General features: G+C 35.0%; 1 non-coding gene and 1 pseudogene across 1 annotated transcript; one reads left to right on the top strand and one right to left on the bottom strand.

The window, feature by feature from the left end:
• Positions 1 to 2,725: 2,725 nt before the first annotated feature.
• LOC133825580 (uncharacterized) lies at positions 2,726 to 15,866 on the bottom strand (annotated as a pseudogene).
• Positions 4,568 to 4,674, top strand: LOC133828101 (small nucleolar RNA R71). The gene has a single exon (XR_009890743.1). It is a non-coding gene; the product is annotated as a small nucleolar RNA R71 (small nucleolar RNA).
• Positions 15,867 to 23,363: the final 7,497 nt, after the last annotated feature.

Below are 23,363 nucleotides of genomic sequence, written 5' to 3'. Positions count from 1 at the left end.
AAGAGTTTAAGGCGAGAGTGATACATGAGAACTTTCTGACCTTCCACAAAGCTCTTCCGAAGAATATGTTTGTCATGAAAAGCTTTGGTTTTCTCCTTGTAGATTTTCGAACTTTCATATGCTTCATTGCGTATTTCTTCTAACTCATGCAATTGAAGCATTCTTTGTTGTCCTACAGCAACCATGTCCATGTTACACTTCTTTACAGCCCACCACGCCTTATGCTCTAGCTCCACCGGTAGATGGCAAGGTTTCCCATACACCAACCGATAAGGTGACATACCGATAGGTGTTTTATATGTCGTTCGATATGCCCACAAGGCATCATCAAGCCTTGTACTCCAATCTTTCCGGTTTGGATTTACAGTTTTCTCAAGAATCAATTTAATTTCACGATTAGAAACCTCCGCTTGTCCGTTGGCTTGTGGATGATAAGCAACTGTCACCTTGTGAGTTACACTATAGCGTCGAAACAATGCTTCTATACTCTTGTTACAAAAATGAGTGCCTCGATGACTAAGTATAGCCTTAGGTGTACCAAAACGCACAAAAATGTTGGAGCGAATGAAGTCCACTACTGTTTTTGAATTATCCGTTCTAGTTGCAATTGCTTCCACCCATTTAGACACGTAGTCTACCGCCAATAAAATATATTCATAGCCGAAAGAGGATGGGAATGGTCCCATGAAATCCATACCCCAAACATCAAAGATCTCAAGAATTAAAATAGGAGTTTGAGGCATTTGATCCTTGGCCGTTATGTTACCAACTCGTTGACAACGATCACATGCCTTACAATAAGCATAAGCATCTTTGAAAATTGTGGGCCAATAGAAACCGCTGTCAAATATCTTACGAGCTGTCCTCTTAGGTCCAAAGTGTCCACCACAAGCATAAGCATGACAAAAAGCAAGGATGGAACGAAATTCAGATTCCGGTACACACCTACGAATGATTTGATCAGTACAATGCTTCCAAAGATAAGGTTCATCCCATATATAGTGGCGAACATCATGCTTAATCTTGTTCCGTTGTGCTTGTGTGAGATCACTTGGTAACTCCTTTGAAGCAAGGTAGTTTACAATGTCGGCATACCAAGGAATAACTTCTTGCATGGCGAGGAGTTGCTCATCCGGAAATTTTTCTTCTATGGGAAAATTATCTTCATCCCGAATAAGGCGACTCAAGTGATTCGCCACCCTATTTTCAGAACCCTTTTTATCTTTTATCTCCAAATCGAACTCTTGAAGAAGTAGAATCCACTGGATTAGCCGAGGCTTGGCTTCTTTCTTTGCCAATAAATAGCGAAGGGCAGCATGGTCGGTATACACAATCACTTTAGTTCCAATCAAGTATGACCGAAACTTTTCCAATGCAAAAATGACTGCCAAGAGCTCTTTTTCAGTGGTGGAATAATTAAGTTGAGCATCATTAAGAGTGCGAGAAGCATAATATATAACATGAGGAAGCTTGTCAACTCGCTACCCAAGAACAGCGCCCACGGCATAGTCACTTGCATCACACATGAGTTCAAATGGTAACTCCCAATTCGGTGGCTGAATTATAGGAGCTGTAGTTAGAGACTCTTTTAATAGGTTGAAAGCCATGAAACACTTCTCATTAAATTCGAACTTTACATCTTTTTGGAGAAGGTTGCATAGAGGTGTGGAAATTCTAGAGAAATCCTTTATAAATCTCCGATAAAACCCTGCATACCCAAGGAATGATCTTACTTCTTTCACACTAGTCGGAGATGGTAGAGAACGAATTAAATCAATCTTTGCCTTATCAACCTCTATTCCCTTGACTGAAATCACATGACCCAAAACTATACCTTGGCTTACCATAAAATGGCATTTTTCCCAGTTGAGCACAATGTTAGTTTCAATACACCGCTGGAGTACCAAAGTGAGATTATGAAGGCAGCGATCAAATGAGTCACCATAAACACTAAAATCATCCATAAAAACCTCGATGATGTTTTCAATATAATCTGAAAAAATGCTCATCATACACGCTGAAATGTGGCAGGAGCATTACATAACCCAAACGGCATTCGTCGGAAAGCGAATGTACCAAAAGGGCATGTAAAGGTTGTCTTCTCTTGATCTTCAGGATCTATAACAATCTGATTATATCCCGAATAACCGTCAAGAAAACAATAATAAGGATGACCCGCTAACCTCTCAAGCATCTGATCAATGAACGGTAATGGAAAGTGATCCTTACGGGTTGCCGCATTCATCTTTCGGTAGTCTATACAAACTCGCCACCCGGTTTGCATTCTTTTTGGTACCAGCTCGTTTTCATCATTCTTTACCACTGTGATTCCTGACTTCTTTGGCACTACTTGAACAGGACTCACCCATTGACTGTCTGAAATTGGGTAAATAATACCCACACTAAGGAGCTTCAGTATCTCCTTTTTCACAACCTCCATCATAGGTGGATTCAATCTCCGTTGCGCCTCACGTGTTGGTTTAGACCCTTCTTCAAGTAAAATTCGGTGCATGCACATGGAAGGGCTAATCCCCTTAATATCTGCAATAGACCAACCAATGGCTGTTTTATACTCTCGGAGTACTCTCATTAATTTTTCTTCTTGACCTTGGTTAAGATTTCTTGCAATTATAACAGGAAGTGTCTCATTCTTCCCCAAGTAAACATATTTGAGATGCTCCGAAAGAGGCTTCAATTCAAGTGTAGGAGCTTGAATAATTGATGGCTACAATTTCTCATTAGAAATCGGCAAATTAAGGAATGCAACCTTCTTAAAAGTCTTGTCAAAACCACTATTGAGTGTGGTTATGACATCCATGATCTCTTGAGACAAATCTTCATCAGTCAATACAAGATGCTCTCTCAACGCAACCTCCAAATCATCTTCACTATGCAAATCTAAAACTCTTTGAGAAAGAATATCCAACACATCAAGAGAGTAAACCGCATGTACATCACTTGGATACCTCATAGCCTCAAAAATATTAAATCGAATTGTCTCCCCATCAAATTCCATAGTCAACGTACCGTCATGCACATCAATCTTAGTTCTCGCAGTCTTCATGAATGGTCTCCCCAACAAAATTGGAGTGGAGCATGGAATAGATTCATCTTCCATATCGAGAACATAAAAATCAGCCGGAAACACCAATTCATTTACTTGAACTAAAACATCTTCTATTACACCCCTGGGATAAGCATTCGACCTATCAGCAAGTTGAATAATCACCCCTGTTTCTTCAAGTGGCCGAGATTCAATGAAGCATACATGGAGAATGGCATGACATTGATAGAGGCTCCCAAATCCAACATACACCGCTCAATTCTTTTATTACCAATAGTGCAAGGGATAGTAAAAGTACCAGGATCCTTACACTTTGGTGGAAGCTTCTTTTGTAGAACTGCGGAAACATTCTCCCCCACACTAACTTTTTCATTACCCCTCAACTTACGCTTATTAGTGCACAACTCTTTCAAAAACTTGGCATAGCGCGGCACTTGTTTAATAGCGTCAAGAAGAGGAATATTCACTTCTACCTTTCGGAATGTATCAAGAATCTCCTTGTCAACCTCTTCCTTTTTAGTCTTTTTCAGTCTACTTGGGAATGGAGGTGGAATGACAATAGTAGGCTTAGGGCTGAGTTGTGTAGGGGTGGTTGGCTTTGGAGAAACATCTTCATTAACTGAGCAATCAACTTGTGGCTTGGATGACAATTTACTGGGCATTGGAGGACTAGGTGGATCATATTGCGTCCCACTGCGCAAAGTTACTGCACTAGCATTCTCCTTGGGATTCATCTCAGGTTGTGAAGGAAATTTATTTGACAAATGAGCCTCCAACCGGTTATATGATGCTGCTAATTGTCCCACCTGATTCTCCAAACTTTTGATGGACGCTTGGGTGGTTTGCTGAAATTGAAGAGTATTTGTAGCAAGTGCATTGATTAAATCCTCAGTAGAAGTTTTGGCACTTGGTTGTGGAGCAGCCTGCGGTGGTTGTGATGGTCTAGGTACATAATTATTTTGAGACCTCTGTTGTGTAGTGAAACCAGGTGGTCTTGCTGCTGTTGGTTGTTGAGCTATTTGTTGATGATTCCCATATCGAAGGTTTGGATGATCACGCCAGCCAGGATTATAAGTTTGTGAAAATGGTTCATAATACATCTGACGTAATTGACCAGGAAAATTTCCCACAGCATTAACACCCTCAGCTTCTCCCTCTACTAGAGTGGGGCACGTATCAGTAGGGTGCCCCACTACTTGACAGATTCCACATGGCCGCACCTGTTGGCCCAAAGCTAGTTGTTGTACCACTGCAGTTAATTGAGCCAATTGTTGACCCAGCTGATTAGCATTAGAGGTGCTCACTTCATTAGCTGATTTAGGCGGTGGAACAGGATCTTGACGAATGCCAAACTGTTGTAAGTTAGCAGCCATATTAGAAATCAAGCTCCTGGCTGCAGCAGGAGTCTTATCAACTAGTGCACCCCCACTGGCTACATCGATCATACTCCTATCCAGTGATTGTAATCCTTCATAAAAGTACTGAATGAGGAGTTGTTCACTTATCTGATGATGAGGGCAGCTAGCACACAACCTCTTAAATCTCTCCCAATACTCATACAAAGACTCTCCTGTATACTGCCTTATACCACAGATCTCCTTCCTGATGCTCCAACTTTAGATGCCGGAAAGTATCGTTCTAGGAACATAGTCTTCATACCATTCCAAGTTTCAACAGTACCAGGTGGAAGATAGTACAACCACTCTTTAGCTGCATCCTTTAGGGAGAAAGGAAAAGCTCGCAGCTTAATCTGTTCCTCAGTTACTGCAGCGGGTTTCATACTAGAACAGACAATATGAAACTCCTTCAAATGTTTATTCGGATCCTCACCAGGCAGCCCATGGAAAGAAGGCAATAAGTGGATGAGGCCCGACTTCAGCTCAAAGTTTACATCCAACGGTGGATATTGGATGCATAGTGGTTGTTGGTCAAGATTTGGCGCTGCCAACTCTTTCAATGTCCTTTGCTGAGCCATTGTTCTATAAGATCGAACTGAATCGTCAAAATCAGATTCGTTGTCAGACGGTAATGGCACTTTAACAGGATTTTCTTGCGGAGCAAGACGTTGAAAGAGCGGATTATTAGTAATAATTCTTGAAGACCGAGAAGCTGACGATGACTCAAGATACTGCTTGATTGCTTCCAACCTGTTCTGAGTGTCTTCGCCAGACATATAACTCTGAGATACCAAGAGAAATCAAGTTAGTAAAAGTAAACCAATATGAATAATAAAAAGAATTAAATAGTTCCCCGGCAACGGCGCCAAAAATTTGATGCGTGTCGTATGGCGTACCAAATTTAATAAAGATTTTGATTACACTATCACCAATTAATTTAGTACAATGGCAAATAGAGGTCGAACCCAAGGGAACTATATCCAATTTATTATTCACAAAGTTTAACAAATTAAAAGGAAAAGGGGATTTTGAAATTTAAAACTAATAAGATGATTAACAAATAAGGATTTATAACGATTTTTGAAGAACAGTTAATAATTATTCTCCACCTCAAACAATCATGCATGAATATCAATATTGAATATTATTCCGATTCCCAATTAAATTATTGACCCCGCAGATAAAGCTTAAGTAGTCAATTATCCCAATCTCCCTATTACAATCAATCACGGCGAAGCGCTCAATAATTAACTCTTTTTACCAAATAACAAACCTATGAAGCATATGATTCATTTAATTTAGTAAAAGCATTAAGAACAATGGAGATAGGTTAATCTAGGCAATAAATCAATTTAGCATATAATTCATTTAACCTAGGTTCTATCCTTCATCACAATCAACAACATATCTGACCATATCATCAATTGCAATTTATCACCAATACTTAGAACCCTAAACTATTAGGTGAATAGAAATTCTAAGATGATAATGAAATAATGTAAACCCTAATTAGTTGTACACCCTAACAAGGAATCACAAAATTCATAAGATAAGCATACAAGAATAGAATCAATTTAATATGAAGGAAATCAAGAAATAATACTCATAACTGAAGTCAAACAATCATGTCTGGGTTTTGAATAACCCTTAACCTAAAAGAAACTAGCCAATAATCTTCATCATGATTAAAAACACAAACATAGATCAAGAATAATAGAGTAGGGGAAGAAGAAAACTATTGAGATGTTGATTGCGATCTTCCTTCTCCTCCAAAGCTCTCTCTGAGTTTCTCTCTCTAAAAACGTAAAATAAAACCTAATCCTCGATTCTAACCCTAATCCCCTTTTATATCTCCCCTCAAATAATCAGAAAAATTGAATTTAAGATAAAATTTAAACGCGTGCCGCGGCAGGAACTTTCCCTTGCCGCGGCAAGGAACTTCGAAAAAAGCGTGATGGGCTGTCGTGCCGCGGCATGGATTTTCCCTTGCCACGGCAAGAAACTCTCTGACTTGCCTCGTAGCGGTAGGGACTTTTCCTTGTAGCGGCAAGGACCTCTCTGACTTGCCTCGTAGCAACAGGGACTTTTCCTTGTAGCGGCAAGGACCTCAGATCTCTAGTACTTTTGTTCTTTTATCGATTTTTCTTCTCTTTAACACTTTACTCCAATGGTTAGAATCCTACAAAATCATCATTCAACCAAAAATCATCAAAAAATATACAATTATCCTTAAAAATAATGATTTAGATTAAATGAAACAAATTAACAAAACGATTCTAACTATCCCCAAACACACTACTTATGAACACAAAATCTGATAAGTAGAAAGGTAAACTTTATACAAAAATATACTTATCAGTCATAATCGTAAATATTGCTCTTTTATTTAATAAAAACTTAAAAATAAATACATGGATCCATGGTTTTATAAAAAAAATAAAATACTTGTCTTTAACATAAAAATGAGCAACATTTAAATAAAAAAAAAATTAAAATAAAAGTTTAAATAAATAAAAAATTTGGCCCGCTCGATCTTGCTCGACTATATGGTCCCCAACGAATACATCACGAAGCTCTTAGGTCCCACTCGCCACCGGCATTTCTATCCCTAATTTCCTGAAATAACAACATCATAAGGAGTGAGCTTCTAAGCCCAGTAATGAAAATACAAACAAAAGTTAATCATATAATCAAACATAACATATATTCACCCAAAACATCTAGATCATATCATATCTTAAGTCATAATTCTAAATCATAATCTATAAACCATAGGTCATACTCTAAGTCATAAGTCATAGGTCATAGATCATACATCATAGGTCATAACTCATAATCATAACTAAAAATAACAAATCAGATATAATAAAAAGATAAGTGCTTATAGGGGTGGCAATTAAGCCTCGGACAAAAGTCCGTCATACACCAGACATAGGTCCGTCATAAAGTTTTGGCAACCGAGCCTACCGGACATAGTCCGTCATACATCATTGGACACCTTAGGTCCAGACATACTTACCCCTTTATTGTACCTGAAATGTTAGGTCATACACACATAAACTATATCATACATTACATAAACTAGATCATAATACCAAACTATCTAATTTTCTTTACCTCAAAGATTATCAAATAACGAGCGCGAGAGATTGCAAAACGAAAAACCCCAAGAATATGATCGAAACAACAAAGACCACCTTCTTAGCCGCTAATTATTTGAACCTTAATATCATCAAAATCCCCATTAATGATTTTCTAAAATATTTATTTAAATAAATAACTCAACCATACCTTGAATATTCTACCAGCCAAAATCTCAAGCACCCAAAAACCACTTATTTTCTCTTAATTTCACTATCTATTGACTACTCTTATTTATAAGCTTATGACCTAACAATAATTATTTAAAATTTGAAATTATAAATAAAATCTAACTAAATTTCTATAATATCTATTAACCACTATTGACTTTAACTACATAGCTTAACAGAAGCTCCTTAAAAGATTATTAGATATTTGAGTCATTTATTTATTTTATTTTTATAACTAAAATAAATCCTAAAATCATGCCTATAATGATTGTATAACCAACAAGCTATTCCATTAAGTTTATCTACTTTCTTGGTAACGTCATTTTTTTAAATTTCTTTAATAATATATATATATATATATTTATATATATGTATATATCCTTAGTTTAACCATAATCAAAACTTTAACTAACTCATCACAAAATCTCTTAGTTTTAAATTGATCACATATATATATATATATTATATCACCAAATACTAGCTCACTAACTAATTGACATTTAAAAAAAATACATATGTTCTATTATTCTATCATTAAATAAACAAACAAATGTTCAAATAAAATTAAAAAAAATCTATTATGAACAGTTCTCATAACTAAAAGAATATCTAATTCGTTTTATCATTAATTAATATCAACTCAAATATATTCAAACTTAAATATCATACCCAAACACAAATCTAGAGCATTATCTTATTTCTGTTATCAAACCACTATAAGAATTCTAAAAGAATTATTATTTACATAAATAAATAATAATATCACCACATTATATGATAATTCAAACAAACTAGAAAACTTACTCTAGTTGATTCAAACTCAAGATAAATGCCAATTCATCTAATACATGCAATCATCTCACTTTTCTAAAATTAATTGAAATAATATCATAACTAAAAGTATTATTTTAATTTTAACACTATTAATGAACGTGTCATAACTAAATAGCAAATAATTAAATAACTGAACTACTTGGATATTACAGTTAGTACCCAGTCCATTAGATTTGTTAAGTGGTGATTCACTAAACACATGGCATCACACAATTTGTCTACTTCATGATATTTTTAAAAAAAAAATAAGTTAAATCAAATTTAAAATAGAAAAATATATATTAAAATATATTTCAAATAAAAAAAACTAAAATATAAAAAATAATCAATCATCATTCTCAAACCCGGCATTCATTTTATTGAATCATACAAAAACCCAGTGTGACGTCTCATGTTTTGAACACATGTTAGTAGCCGGTTCGAGCCGGTGAAAGATTTTGTGAAATATTATTTTAAATAATATTATATGAAATTGAGACAATTCGTAATTTCTTATAGCCGATGTGATGATCTGGTGAATGATCTAGTCTTTTTGCAAAATAAAACTTGGTCTTGGACCAAGGGGTAAACCCTAATGGGAGAAAAGTCTCAGATTACATAAAATGGGAAAAATACCATGGCATAATAATATTTTTAGAAAATTGGGAAATTTATTGTTAAGCCAATAAATTTAAGAAATTGATTGAGGTTTGAATTCCAATCAATTATGCTTAAGGGTGAAAAATGCTTGCTTTGGCCTTGAAGGGTATTTTGGTCAATATGAGATAAATTGAAAAATTATTTTTAATAGTGTGACAAATATTATTTTTGGTCACAAAATGTTCAAATTGATTCATGTATGAAAATTTATTAACTATAGGTTAAAAGAAGAAAAATGCCTAATTAGCATAATGGTGAAAATTGGCTAATATCTAGTTTGGACATTATTTGAGGTATTAGTTTTGAAATAAAAGAAAAAGATTAATAAATGAAGGGATTAGTTTTGAGGTATTATTTGAGGCATAAGGTGTCACTCATGCATGCAAGTAGCAAGACTCTACTTTTAGATAGTCACAACCAATCAAGTAATCAAGTCTCTTCCTCTTCTTTCCTTTGCTCTCAAGAACTGAAACACTCAACTCCCCTCTCATTTCTTTTCATTTCAAACTCTGAAATTTCAGAGCCTCTCTCTCTCCCTCTCACTTCGGATCTCTCTCTCTCTCTCTTTGTCTCTCAAGGAGAAACTCCATTGGAGCTTGAAAGCAAGCTTGAGAAACCAAGTTCTAAGGTTAGCTATTGATCTCCTCTTCTCTCCATTCTACAGGTCGAACCATGGCACCTCCATCTCCATTTTTTTCTCTAAGTTTAATCAATTGTGTCCATGATTCTAATTTCTAGAGGTTTAAAGAGCAACCTCAAGTCGTGCAAGCCCATTTAAGTGCATGCATGCAACCTTGAGCACCAAAATAGGTCATTTCTTTAGGGTTTGAAATGTCAATCCCTCTCTATTATTTCCTCCTTTCCTTGTGATACAATCTGACCTTGTGGTATTTGGAGAAGTCTTGAAGGTATTGGAAGCTAGTGGTGGAATTCAAGGCTTAGGAGAACACAAACCCAAAACCTAGAACAACAAAGGGTATAAATCTTGTGATTTTTGGTTAACATTGTGTATGATTGGTAAATCTGAGTTGCGTGTGTAATTTTTGTGGTTAATCCTTCATTTGGCATGTAGTAATGTGTTTAGTGTGGTATGATGATTTGCACGCATGCTTGTGCCCTAGGTTTATGCTAGAAACTTTGGTAATATTGTTGTGAGTAAAAATGCATGCTGCCAAAATTCGTGGTCTAACTTCCAACGGACCAGACCGCTCTTTGTTGCCTCTGTTGAGAAAATAAAATTGTGTAGTTGTGTAGTAATTTGAGATTACTTAATGTTAGGCTTTATAAAATCACAAAAAGGTATTTTTAATCTCAAGTTATGCACCATGCACTGCCCATATTTCATTAAATATTTGAGTGGATTAGACTATCCTAAAAATTATGAACTTTTATAGAATGATATTTTCTATATGTATAAAGGTCTCTGTAAAATTTTAGTGATAAAAACGTTACAGTTTAAGAGAAACAAATTTTTAAAGTTTACCCTAAAATCTGAAAAATATAAAATACTGACCATAATGAAATGAGGTTTTTGGGAGGTTGGTTCTCCCAACCTAAATTAAGTTTTAAAACGAGGTTTTCGCCTAGTTCCTTTCCTTATGACAAGGAATAAGTGGACAAAATTTCAGGGGCTTTGGCCAAAAACTCGAGATATGGCAAAGGTTTGAAAATTGACTTTTATCACTTAATTAAATTTAAAAATTAAAAATGTGAGAAATGGAAATTTATTCTTTTTATGAAATTAATTAACGACTTGGGATATTAAATCAATCTAAATCAGTTTGTAATAAATAAAATATGATTTTTACCATTTAAAAAAATTAAGGGTCCAATTGCCCTTCTTTTCAAAAATACCATAAAAGAGGTTTTAGGCTATCTTTTAAACTTGGTAAAATATAGAAGGTTATGCTAAAAAAGAATCTTTATAAACAAAGGGTAACTTTAAAAAAAAAAAAGATAATAATATATACATATATAATTAAGATTAAAAAAAGAGTATTTTTGTATTATAAAAGAAAATGGTGAATTTCCTAAAAGACGAAAAAATTATGGTATTTTTCTAAAAAGAGATTTGATTAACTCTTTTGATTCTAAACAAGAGTACATAAGTATCAAATAAAATAGTTTATTCATGAATAAATATTAAATCATACGGTATGGAGAGCATGCTACTTTTATACCGACTCCTACAATAATTTAAAGATTGAAACAAAAATTCGACATTTATACATTATGAAGTGTGTAGGAGAGTACTATATAGAGTCTATGAGTATTGATTGAGTGCAACTATTATAGAATATTAGCTATAAGTATATGTCATAGTTTAATCTGAGTACACTGTATTAATTACAGTAACTGCCAAGGGGAAAATGATTAGCGGTATTAAGGATTCTGCTGGAAGCTAAGGAATCCGAGTAAGTTAGCCTTTCCCTTTCTTCGCTATAACATGAATATACTAGTGTGTGTTTGTAGTAGTAGATTACACTAGTTTTTTTAGGTCATTAAGACCTGGGTACGCTTGATACCCACCTTTGTAATGCTTATGCATTTTGTGGCTTAATGGTAAGTGGGTTTGGGTTGGAGCCAAAACCTTAGTGTACTATCGTCCGGGTTGGAGCCAGGACATGGTAAAATATAGTCTGGATTGGAGCTAGGACATGGTAAGATAAAGTCCGGGTGGGAGCCAGGACGAGGGTAAGACATAGTCCGGATTGGAATTGGGACAAAAACGAAATGGTCTAGGTTGGAGCCTCGGCAACGGTAATATAGTCCGGGTTAGAGCCAAGACGTTAAGAGTGAATTCAGGTTGGAGTCGAGATCCTTTGTGTTTGTTTGAATTGATTAAATTGTGTAATTATATATATTGATTGTTCTGGGATTTTTTGAGTGCAGGTTTTATGACATGTGTGAAATTGGTTGTAGGTACAACCAAAGTGTTAGTTTCTGATATGGCTATTATTTGAGAAAATTGTGTAATAGGGTTGGAATTTATCCAATATCCTAGTGATCGGTAGTGGTAACTACCTTAGGTCATCCCGTTATTGGGATTTAGTATACTTGTGTTGTAAGGCTATTCTTACTAAGCTTTGTTGCTTGCCTAGTTATTCGTGTTGTAGGTAAGAGCAAGATGGAACGGTGAGTGCCGAAGTTTGCTTGCGGAGATGTACATGTGGCCCGACCTGGGGATGGTTTTGATGGATCACCATTTTGAAAAGATAAAGTTGAAAACTTGATATGACTTTTGGGATAACTACTATATTATAACTCTTTGGGATAATTACTTGTATTTCAGTTTGCTAAACTAAAAGTGTGCGCACACTATCTTTTAAAAAAAATTATGGATTTTCGATAAGATGAACTAAAGTAAAAGTTTTTAATTTTTCGCAAAATTTTAATCTTGTATATTTTTCGGGCTATCACACCTAGAAACTCCATCATACATAAACTCAGAAAATATTGAATCTCATATTTAATCTTGTAACAACAAACATTCAATATTAGAAAAATCATTTCAAGTCTCACACTCATCGTCAGATCCATCTCCTCAAGAACACCAAGAAAAAAAAATCAAGAACATATGAATATCAACTCTAAAAAATCGTCCAAAAATACCCAAAAATTCTGAGTTTGATCACTGAGTGTGGATCCATCTCCAACTCCGAGTTCGATCCCTTGCCGTCGTCAACCACCCACAAACTCTGAACCTAGATCCCAACCCCTGGCCGCCATAACACAAACCCAGATTTCGACCCCTCATCGCCGCCTAAGCTTCGATTTGGTCCCTTCAGTCGAAGCCACACAAAGAGCCCTCCCCAACATCAACTTCATCTCAGCTTGATGCACAAGTGTCAACACTAGATCTATTCTTGCCTAGTTGAGCTGAAGGAAGAAGAAGAATAGAGAAAAGAGAGGAAGAATATGAGAACAAAGAGAGAGAAATTTAGGCAAGAGATTTTATTTTTATTTAAATTTATTATATTATGGTTTAGTTTTTTTATTTATTATTTTTATTGATTTCATTTTTTTTATATTAATTTATGTTTTTTATTAATTAAAATACAATTTTTTTTTTATTTTAGAATCAATTTAAATAAAGTTTTTTATAAAAAAAAAATAGGTAAATACTTATTTGGTACCTTGTATTTTATCGAAATACACACTTGATACCTCATGTTTATAATAGTGATCATTTATTACTCTTTCTTTGCAAATTGTACTAGTTTGGTACTCTCCAGTGGAATCTGGTCAACGTAAATTTCAAATATGACCATATTACCCTTCCTTTTAATGCCATATTTAATATTCTTTTGTTTTTGTTCTTTTAAAATATTTTCTAAACTAATAAAACAAAAAAATATATCTTATAAATTAATCAATGAAAAAGTAATTGAAAATAAATTTTAAAATAAAAATAAATAAATAAATTTAAAAATAAAAATATTTGATAAAACTATTTTAATTGGTTAAATAAACATTAACATTTTTAATTCCAAATATAAGTTTTTAAAAAAAAAACTAAGGTAATATTTTTAAATTAATTAAAGTAAACTAAAAGCCTAATAATTTTCTAAAGTTTCAATTAAACTATTTTGTTTGAATTTAGCTTAAATTTTGCCTTTTAAGTTTAGGATGTTGATTTTAATTTTTGGGTATAAGTTTAGGGGTTAGATTTTATTTTTTATTTTTATTTATTTTTAATTGATTAATTTATCAAATTTTTTTTTTTTGTTTTTATTTTAGTAATTCATAATATATTTTTAAATCATTTTAAACTAACGAAACCAAAAGCAAATCAAATAAATCATTAAAATGGAGGGAAATATAGTCATATTTAAAATTTGAGTTGACGAGATTTTTACATAGGGTACCAGACAAGTATGAATTGCAAACAAAGTGTATCAAATGATCATTATTATAAACATAGAGTATCAAGTGCGTATTTCAATAAAACACAGGTTACCAAATGAGTATTTAGCTTAAAAAAATTATGAGGTGGGTCAATCATAATACGCCATGCGTATGCCCAATCAACTCCATTAGAGTGTGTATAAATGGATGCACATATAACTTGACATTGGATATTTCTGCCACAAAAAAAAAAAGATTGAGGTACTAAATTACAAGTTTTGTTACATTGGGTACTTTTGCCCCATTTTCCCCTAATGTTTTTATTTTTGAAGGGTAAATACTCAATTGGTACCTTATGTTTTATCGAAATACAAATTTGGTACCTTCTGTTTTTTATCATTATCAATCAATATCCCCTATTTGTAAAAACTACATACTTTGGTATGAGTTTGAATTTTTTATATTCCCAAATTACCCCTAATTTTAATAATTTCTCTTATTATTATATGTTTTTGTTATTTTTAAATGATTCAAATATATTTTCTAAATTAATAAAAAAATGTTTATTTAAAATTTAAAATAATTTCGGTAAACAAAAATAAAAAAAATTAAATATAAAAATAATTAAAAAATCATTTCAAAATGAAAAATTAATTAAATTTAAATATAAATACATTAATTAAGAAATAACTAAAATTAAATTAAGTTTTTAGATTTATTAAAAGAAAAAGAAAAGGTTGGCGTTCTATAGTTCACCCTTTCTTATTGTTTCTTCCTTACCAAAAAAAAAAACAAGTTTAATTAATAAACTAAAAATAATTGTTGGCAATTCATTGATTTATTTGTTGTTTCTTGAAAAATTGAGATAGAACATGCCCAGAATATCATTACTTCAGTTTACCGAAATGAGGAAAAATTTGAAATTTGTATCAATTGGTTATGATATTATACAAAATTAAAACATGAGGAATAGAGCGATAGCATTGTAAGGATTATAGGGGCATTCCAAACCCATTAGCTTGAGGACCTTCCGAGTTTATCCCAAACCCAAAAGCTTGCTACCATACTCATACTAAGTTCATCAAATCGACCCACAGAAGAAGGAGAAGAAAGAGCATCTCCCACAGAAGAAGAAGTAGAAGAAGAGCAGCTCCCATCGACAAATCAAGTGCACAACGATCGGAGTTCCCTTCCTCAACTATCAAATCTCGTCTTCCGCCCTTGACCCAAGCCATGAACCAAATCTGAATGCCATCATCTTCCTCAGCCGTTATATTTCGTCATCTTGCCCAACATTTTTTCCACTCTCTTCCCCATTATTGTCGTCTCTCCAACGCCCTATCATGCCTGCTAGATCTGAATAAGGAAACGATTCCTTATTGAAAATGTTTTTAGAAGAAAGAATTTCTTGAGAGAATTTTAGAGAAAAGCTTAATCTCAAATGAGAGATTAAGGATGTATTTATAGAGTAGTTGTTACAAGAGAAAGTTTTATTACAGAAATAGTTAACAGAAAATAAGGCACAACTAACTCTAACTAATATAGTTTAGACAGGTAAAACAGTACAACTACAAAAATACAACAAAATTAATCAATATGGTTATCATCCCCCCTCAAACGAAAAAGGGTATTGACCACTTTCAGTTTGGACTTCAAGTAGTGAAATCGATCAATGGGAAGGTACTTTGTTAGTATATCAGCAACTTGGTCCACCGATGGTACATAACGAACATGAAGTTTCTTGGCCAAAATCCGATCACACATGAAATGCATATCAATCTCGATATGCTTGTACCAACAAATCAATGATGTATTTTGTTTGGGAGAGATAAATGCCAAAAGAATTTCAAAGTATCTCCACTCCAAAGAAATAGTGAACTGGTCCTATATCTTTAAGAGAGAAATTTGAGTTCAAATAAGCTATAAGCTTCTGAATAAGTTCTTTATGTAGTCATGTGATGAGAAAATCATCAACATAAACAAGAAAGAGAACCAAAGTGTCACTTGAGCCAAAGACAAAGAGAGAGTTGTGTGATTTAGAAGCTTGAAATCCCCAATGAAATAAATCCAGTTTGAGTCTCTCATTCCAAGCCCAAGGAGCCTGTTTTAATCCATATAGAGCTTTGTTCAATCGACACACATGATTAGGTTGATGAGGATCCACAAAGCCACTTGGCTGCTGCATATAAACAAGCTCGATTAGAGTCCCATTCAAAAATGCATTACTTACATCGAGCTGCTTGACATCCCAGTTAAAAGAGACTGCTAATGTAAGGACAGTCCTCACTGTAGCAGGTTTAACAACAAGACTAAATGTGTCCTCATAATCTATCCCCGAAGTCTGAAGATACCCTTTAGCAACAAGCCTAGATTTAAACTTGTCTAGACTCCCATCTGCTTTCAATTTTACCCTAAAACCCCACTTATTCCCAATGACATTCATGTCAGGAGAAAAGGGAACCAAGGTCTAGGTTTGTTGTCTTTGTAAAGCATCAAACTCCTCCTTCATTGATGCAAACCATCTTGGATCTTTCAATGCATCACGAGTAAAAGAAGGTTCTGAAGGAAGTAAGGACTCCACCAATGAATATTTAATAGCCAAAAATGCTTTTGGCTTATAATCCCTCTCTAAGATCTTGTGGTCATTGTATGAGTCCTTATATGTTCAAATGAGGATGGAACATTAGTTGCTGGTGCAACCACAGTTGTGACATCTGATTGAAGAGTGGGAGGAGCTAATCTTGGAGATGTTGTTGGAGTAGGGACCATGTGTGGAAGAGGGTGATTGATAAGATGTTGAAGAGGTTCAACAATAGTTGGGGTCAAGTCTGAACCAGCTGTGTTTGATGCACGAGCAAGGAAACAACAGAAGGATAAGGAACATCAGGAACTGAAATTACTGGTTTTGTAATAAACTGAGTTGAAGGTAAAACATGAGAGAAAGAATCATGTACTTGTAGATGTTCTTCTTTTTAGTGAGAGAAGAACTGGAACTCATTGAACACCACATTTCTGGCTATAAAAATTCGACCAGTAGAGTTCTTACAAAGATATCCCTTATGTTGAGGAGAGTATCTGAAAAAGATACATTTCTCAGATCTAAAACTAAGCTTGTGATTATTGTAGGGTCTCAAATGGGGATAGCAAACACACCCAAATGGCTTCAAAAAATTATAATATGACAGCTTACCAAATAGAGATTGATGAGGGATGATATTATTAAGAACTTAAGTTGGAAGTCGATTAGTTGTATAAATCCCCACTTTGAAATGCATGCTACCAATAAGACAAGTCAAGACCTGATTGAGCAAGAAGGGTAAGCCCAGTTTCTATTATATGTTGATGCTTCCTTCTAGCTCGCCCATTTTTCTCATGTGTATGAGGACAAGGATGTTGAAACTTGATTCCTTGGTCCTTGAGAAATTTGTCAAACACTCTGTATTCTCCTCCCTAGTCAGCCAGAACACTCTTTATTGGCAATGAAAATTGTTTCTCAACTAAACTTTTGAATTGAACAAAAGTGTCAAATGCTTGAGATTTAAGTGTTAATGGAAAGATCCAAGTATATCCACTAAAATCATCAATAAAATGAATGTAGTATCGAAACCCATCTTTGGAAGGAGTATGAGAGGAACCCCATACATCGATGTGAATAAGTTCCAAGGGTTGACTAGCTCTATTTGGGGATAAGGAAAATGGTTGTTTATGGCTTTTACCCTTTTGACAGGCATAAAAAAACTTTAGATACTTTAAAGAGGTAGAGTAGGACAATTGATATAGAACTTGAGTTAACACCCGTGGGGATGGATGACCTAATTTCAAATACCAAAGATTCACATCATTTTGTAAAGAAACAATATGTAATTGAGGCAAAGATGAGTCAGAGAAAATGAAAGACTGTTCTTGATTGATTTGAGAATTGTTACAGTGAGCAGTTTGATCAACCAAGTTACAAGAATGAGTACAATTGAAAGAATTACAGGACAAATTGACATCAGAACATTCTGGCAGCTTTGTATTATGGTCGATTTTGGAAACAGTAGCTAGATGATGCTGGAGTGTAGGTTGAGTAGAGGTTGTAGATGTTGGGGTTTTATGCCCTAATTAAAACTCAAATTCTTTGTAATCTCATTTTAATATCAATAAAAGAATAGAAATTATTTTTTGACTTGGTCAATCACTTTGCTCACATGTTTTATTTTCATGATTATTTATTTAATATAAACTTCTATTAAATCTCGAGCATATAGCTAATCGTATTTATAGTGACGTAATCACAGTGGAATATAAATATGATTATATGTTCAAAATAAGTTAGTCCTAAGATTAGTCAGTGCACATGATTTACACTGACTTGCCAATCTACGATATGATCTACTTACACATTGTAGAGTTATGTTATTTTCTAAACATTAGCAAAGTAGATAAGATCGGATGTATTTGTTACATCGGAATGGACCAATATTGACAGTTGATAAGATAAGTAAACATGCCATTATTATCTATTCTAGTTATATCATATAGTTGACCATAGGTCAATTCAATGTCAATTCTGAGTGGTTAGTATTCTAACTGATTGTATTATTTGAGTTCTTTGACTTATTCGTTACCAGCTTACCCTATGGACTAGCCCATACTTACATTTTGGGAACTCGGTAGTATAATTGTAACGCCCCACGTCACTATGGTTGCTTCCTGGAATGACGACTGGCCCTGCAAACCAACACGAGTCTTTCCAGGATGCTTTGTTCTCACTCGCACGCTTCCTGGGAAAACTTCCTAGGAGGTCACCCATCATGAGACTACTCCAGGTCAAGCATGCTTAACTTTGGAGTTCTTAAGTGATGGGCTACCGAAAAAAAGATGCATCTTGTTGTTGGCATAGGTAGTACCCATCAATCCATTTAAGCCCCATTCAATTGTGTAATCCTATACCTACACAGTCTTAGAATCATCACGCTTGAACTTCCCCAAGCGATGTGAGATTGCATAACTTTTACCTGGTCTTTCCCCCTGCGAATCACGGGATTCTAACTGTCACAATCACCCACCCTTAGGGGTTCGATGTTCCCATTGGCCACACTTCTGGCTGGGTCAAGGCTCTGATACCATTTCTGACACCCCACATAACTATGGCTGCTTCCTGGGATGACGACTGGCCCTACAAACCAACACGAGTCTTTCCAGCATGCTTTGTCCTCACTCGCACGCTTCCTGGGAAAACTTCCCAGGAGGTAGCTCATCACTTGAGAACTCCAAAGTTAAGCGGGCTTGACTTGGAGTAGTCTCATGATGGGTGACCTCCTGGGAAGTTTTCCCAGGAAGCGTGCGAGTGAAGACAAAGCATGCTGGAAAGACTCGTGTTGGTTTGTAGGGCCAGTCGTCATTCCAAGAAGCAGCCATAGTGACATGGGGCGTCACAATAACTGAGTGGGAGTTTTAAACATAGATATGAACATCTATAGCTTCTGATGAAGAAGGGAAATGATGGTTTCCTTTTAGTTTGGTTCAAGGTGTTAAATGATAGAGATCTCATTTCAATAATTAAATTAGTTTACTAAAATATCATTTACAAGGAACTAAGTGTTTTAAGGATAAAATACAATGAGGGGTAAAACAATATTTTAGTCTCATCTCATTGTAGACCGCCTATAGAGGATTGAGTGACAATTATGGTTGTAACGATGGATAATTAATAGCGTATCTATATTTGTTATAGAGCGTTCTATGAATTTAAGAGTGCAATTTTCGAGTCTATAGTGGAGTCACGAGGAATTAATAAATTAGTAATTTTATTTGTTATATTTATGATAACTTATTGGAGCTTGATTTCATAGGCCCATGGTCCCCATTGTACCTTGAATAAAATCATCTAGATAGTCTCAATTAATTAATTTAATTATCAATTAGAATTATCAAAGTTGACTAGGTCAATTTTGGATAGTTTCACAGAGTTATGTAATTTTGAGAAGAAAAGATAAATTATGGCATATTTATTAATTAAGATAAATTGGTATCTAAATTAATAAATAAGTTTAAATCAAGGTTCAAATTATATATAATTAATTTGATAAAGGATTTAAATAATTATTTAATTAATTAAATCACTAGAAAATAATACATGCCTTGATTTTAAGTCTAATGGGCATATAATCAAATGAGAAATTTCACGAGCCTAAAGCCCATGATAATTTCAACCTAGGGCTTCTAATTGACTATTATTTTATTGATTTTTAATTAAATTAAATGGCATAATTGAGTCTATAAAAGGCGTGCTTAGAGAGAAGTCAAAACACAAGTTTGACAAGTCACAAGTCAGATTTTCTGATAGGTTTTAGATTCTCTCTAAATACAAGTCATTTTCTAAGCCTCTTTGTTATTTTCTCTTCTTCTCTCTGTATCTATCACATGTGTTGAGAATTGAACACTCTAGTCTAGGTGATTCTAAGGATACTTTGGAAGACTATGAAGAAAATAGAAGATCGGTTCAGTTTCTTGATAATACTCTGCGATAGAAAGGATACAAGGGTTAGAGAAACTGAAGGAAGAACCCATTCATTCCGCTGCGTATATTGTAAGTATTCTTATCTTTGTTTTTATTTGAATTCAATTTTAGAAACATGTTCTAGGTTATCTCATATTAATTTGTTTAATATTATATCTACTTGAAAATAAATAAAGATCATGTATAAGTTTTCCAACAGTAGACTCATCCCCAAGCATGTATAAGCCATTCTTAACTCTCCCTTTGAGCAAGACATTCCATGTTTGCTTGTCCTTGACAAAACAACATTTTTTATGAAATTCAAGAAAAACATCATTGTCTTTGGTGAGTTTAGAAACACTAACAAGATTCTTAGTGATTGAAGGAACTTGTAAGACAGATTTTAATTGTAAAGGAGAGTGAGTAAGAGAAGGAAGAGAGGCTTCACCAATGTGAGAAATAATGAGATTCTTAACATTGCCAACAGCTAGAGTTTCAGACCCATGATACGGTTGAACATATGCAAGATGTTCCATACCAAACGCAACATGATTCGTTGCACCTGTGTCAGCATACCAAGGCGAGTCATCACCAAAATCAGGTACAGAGGTGGACATATATGCTTGAGCTTCTCCAATTTCACATATGTGACATTCTTGCTCTGTGAGATAGGCTCTCGATTGAGCATTTATGTTCTTGGGGGTGACAAAGTTCTTGTAAAAAAGATAATGGCATATAGCTGCAGTGTGACCAAGTTTCAGACAAACATGAAAGAGAGGGCATGTGGAAGGTGGAGGACCACGATAGTAGTTTCGAGCTGGTCTGGACCACATATCAGTAGAAGATCCTCTGTTAGAGCCATAGTTGGGTCTATACGAATTTGGGGGGCATGTTTCTTGATGAGCCAAAGGTAAAATTTACAACTATCTTCCCCGACATATTAGCAACAGTATAATGGTGTTCCAGGACGCATTCATGAGCCATCAAAAGTGCTTGAATCTCTTCAAGGGTCTTTTATTAAGAACTTGAGGTAATGGAAAAAACTACAGGATCGTATTCTGAACCAAGTCCATTGAGTAGTTGTAACTCAAGATCGTGATCACTGATTGTAATGCCCTGGATAGTCAAGACCATTACACTGTATATTTCAAATAATACAGGACTTGCTAATCAAGTCGTTTGGACAGAAACGTGTTACTAAGGTCGATTAACGGATTAGGGTTAAAAGATTTTGATCATAAAATAGTTGTTTTTCATTAAAAAGTATGAGTTTATACACGGGATCCCAAAAAGGTGTTTACAAGGCAATTATAACCCTCAACAATAATTATAACAGAAGCCAGCCTAAATGGAAAAATACAATTTGGCTCTAGTCCCTGTCAAACCACAGACATGGTGGTCGAGTAGCTACTGATGTACACACCGCCCCCAAAACTCTTTAACTCACGACTGGTCTAGCTTTCCCTTTCCCTTACCTGCACCACATAGCACCCACGAGCCAAGGCTCAGCAAGAAAACTTAATTCACAAATACAAACGAACAAAAATATGTAAACTATACACTTAAATCGTTCAATTCATTAATGAGAGATCACACGCAATAAGCTAGGCAATAACAATAATATTTTGCTCAATTCAACATATAATTCAATCACAGCATTCAACATAGTGAGTTAAGTGCAAAAAGGCACTTCTATTTATTCAGGAACGTTCAAGCCCGACGCCCTTAGGCTGAGCCCTCTAGTCATTTAGTGACCCCAGCACGCTTAGGCCGGGCTGCATTCCACACGCTTAACGTCAGCCTCAGCTCCCTTAGGTCAAACTTTCAGATCAAATATAATAAATAAATAGATTGTGAAACACACAATCGATTGCAGCACAATCAAACATGCCTATCCAGCTATTCTTAGATACATATATATTCACAATCATATACATATTCGTTAACAGTGGTGTAAGCCTCAAATCAAAACCCGAGTGCAGTTTTCTTACCTCGAGTCCCGAGCTGAAGGTGTAAGACGGTCCTGAGCACGATCCTCAATCCCGAGCCTTAATGGTAACCCTAGTCACAAAGCAATAATGGATAGCCATTAAAACCTAAACCAATTAAAATCTTTAGAATAACATACTAGCCTCCGGGACCTCGAATTCTACTAAACCGAGTAGTAGAATCCTTCTCGAGCACTTAGGTTTGAGTTCTCGAGCCTAAAAACCTGATTTGTCTATTTCTCTCAATTAGAGTCGCATCCCAGGCCTTAAGGGCCACAACGCACTACAAGTCAGAGAGCCTGAAGGATCTCTCCTGAGGGATACAGGCTGCGCCGCGTCCTATCCTGCACCGCGGCACCTGGGCAACATCAGGGACCCCCAGGGCCTTCTCACACACATGGGTCGCGGCGCCTGAAGAACAGGGCCGCGACTCAAGCCCAAAACCCATAAATTCCTTACGTTTTTCTTGAGCCAATTCCTCAAAAACCCATCCAAATCAAAACCTAAACTTAGAATTGTGCTTAGAATCCATATCAGTGCAACATGATCAACATAACTACCCCAAAAACTACTCCATATCCTTGTCAAAATCCCTAAACCAACCTAAGGTTTAACCTCTGGAAACCCCTTAAATTACAGCAAATTCAACAAAACTAGCATAGAACCCTTACCTTGACAGTAATTCCGACCCTGAGCTGATCCTCAAGTAATCCTTGCTTGATTCCTCAGTCCCCAAGCTTCAAATCCTCAACTTATGCACCAATTCTCCAAGATTTTTCACTAGACTTCTATGCACAC

Source organism: Humulus lupulus, chromosome 3 (assembly GCF_963169125.1).
Source record: "Humulus lupulus chromosome 3, drHumLupu1.1, whole genome shotgun sequence".
Classification (NCBI taxonomy): Eukaryota; Viridiplantae; Streptophyta; class Magnoliopsida; order Rosales; family Cannabaceae; genus Humulus; species Humulus lupulus.
The sequence above is the reverse complement of the archived record's forward strand: the minus strand, read 5'-3'. Positions and strand labels throughout refer to the sequence as shown.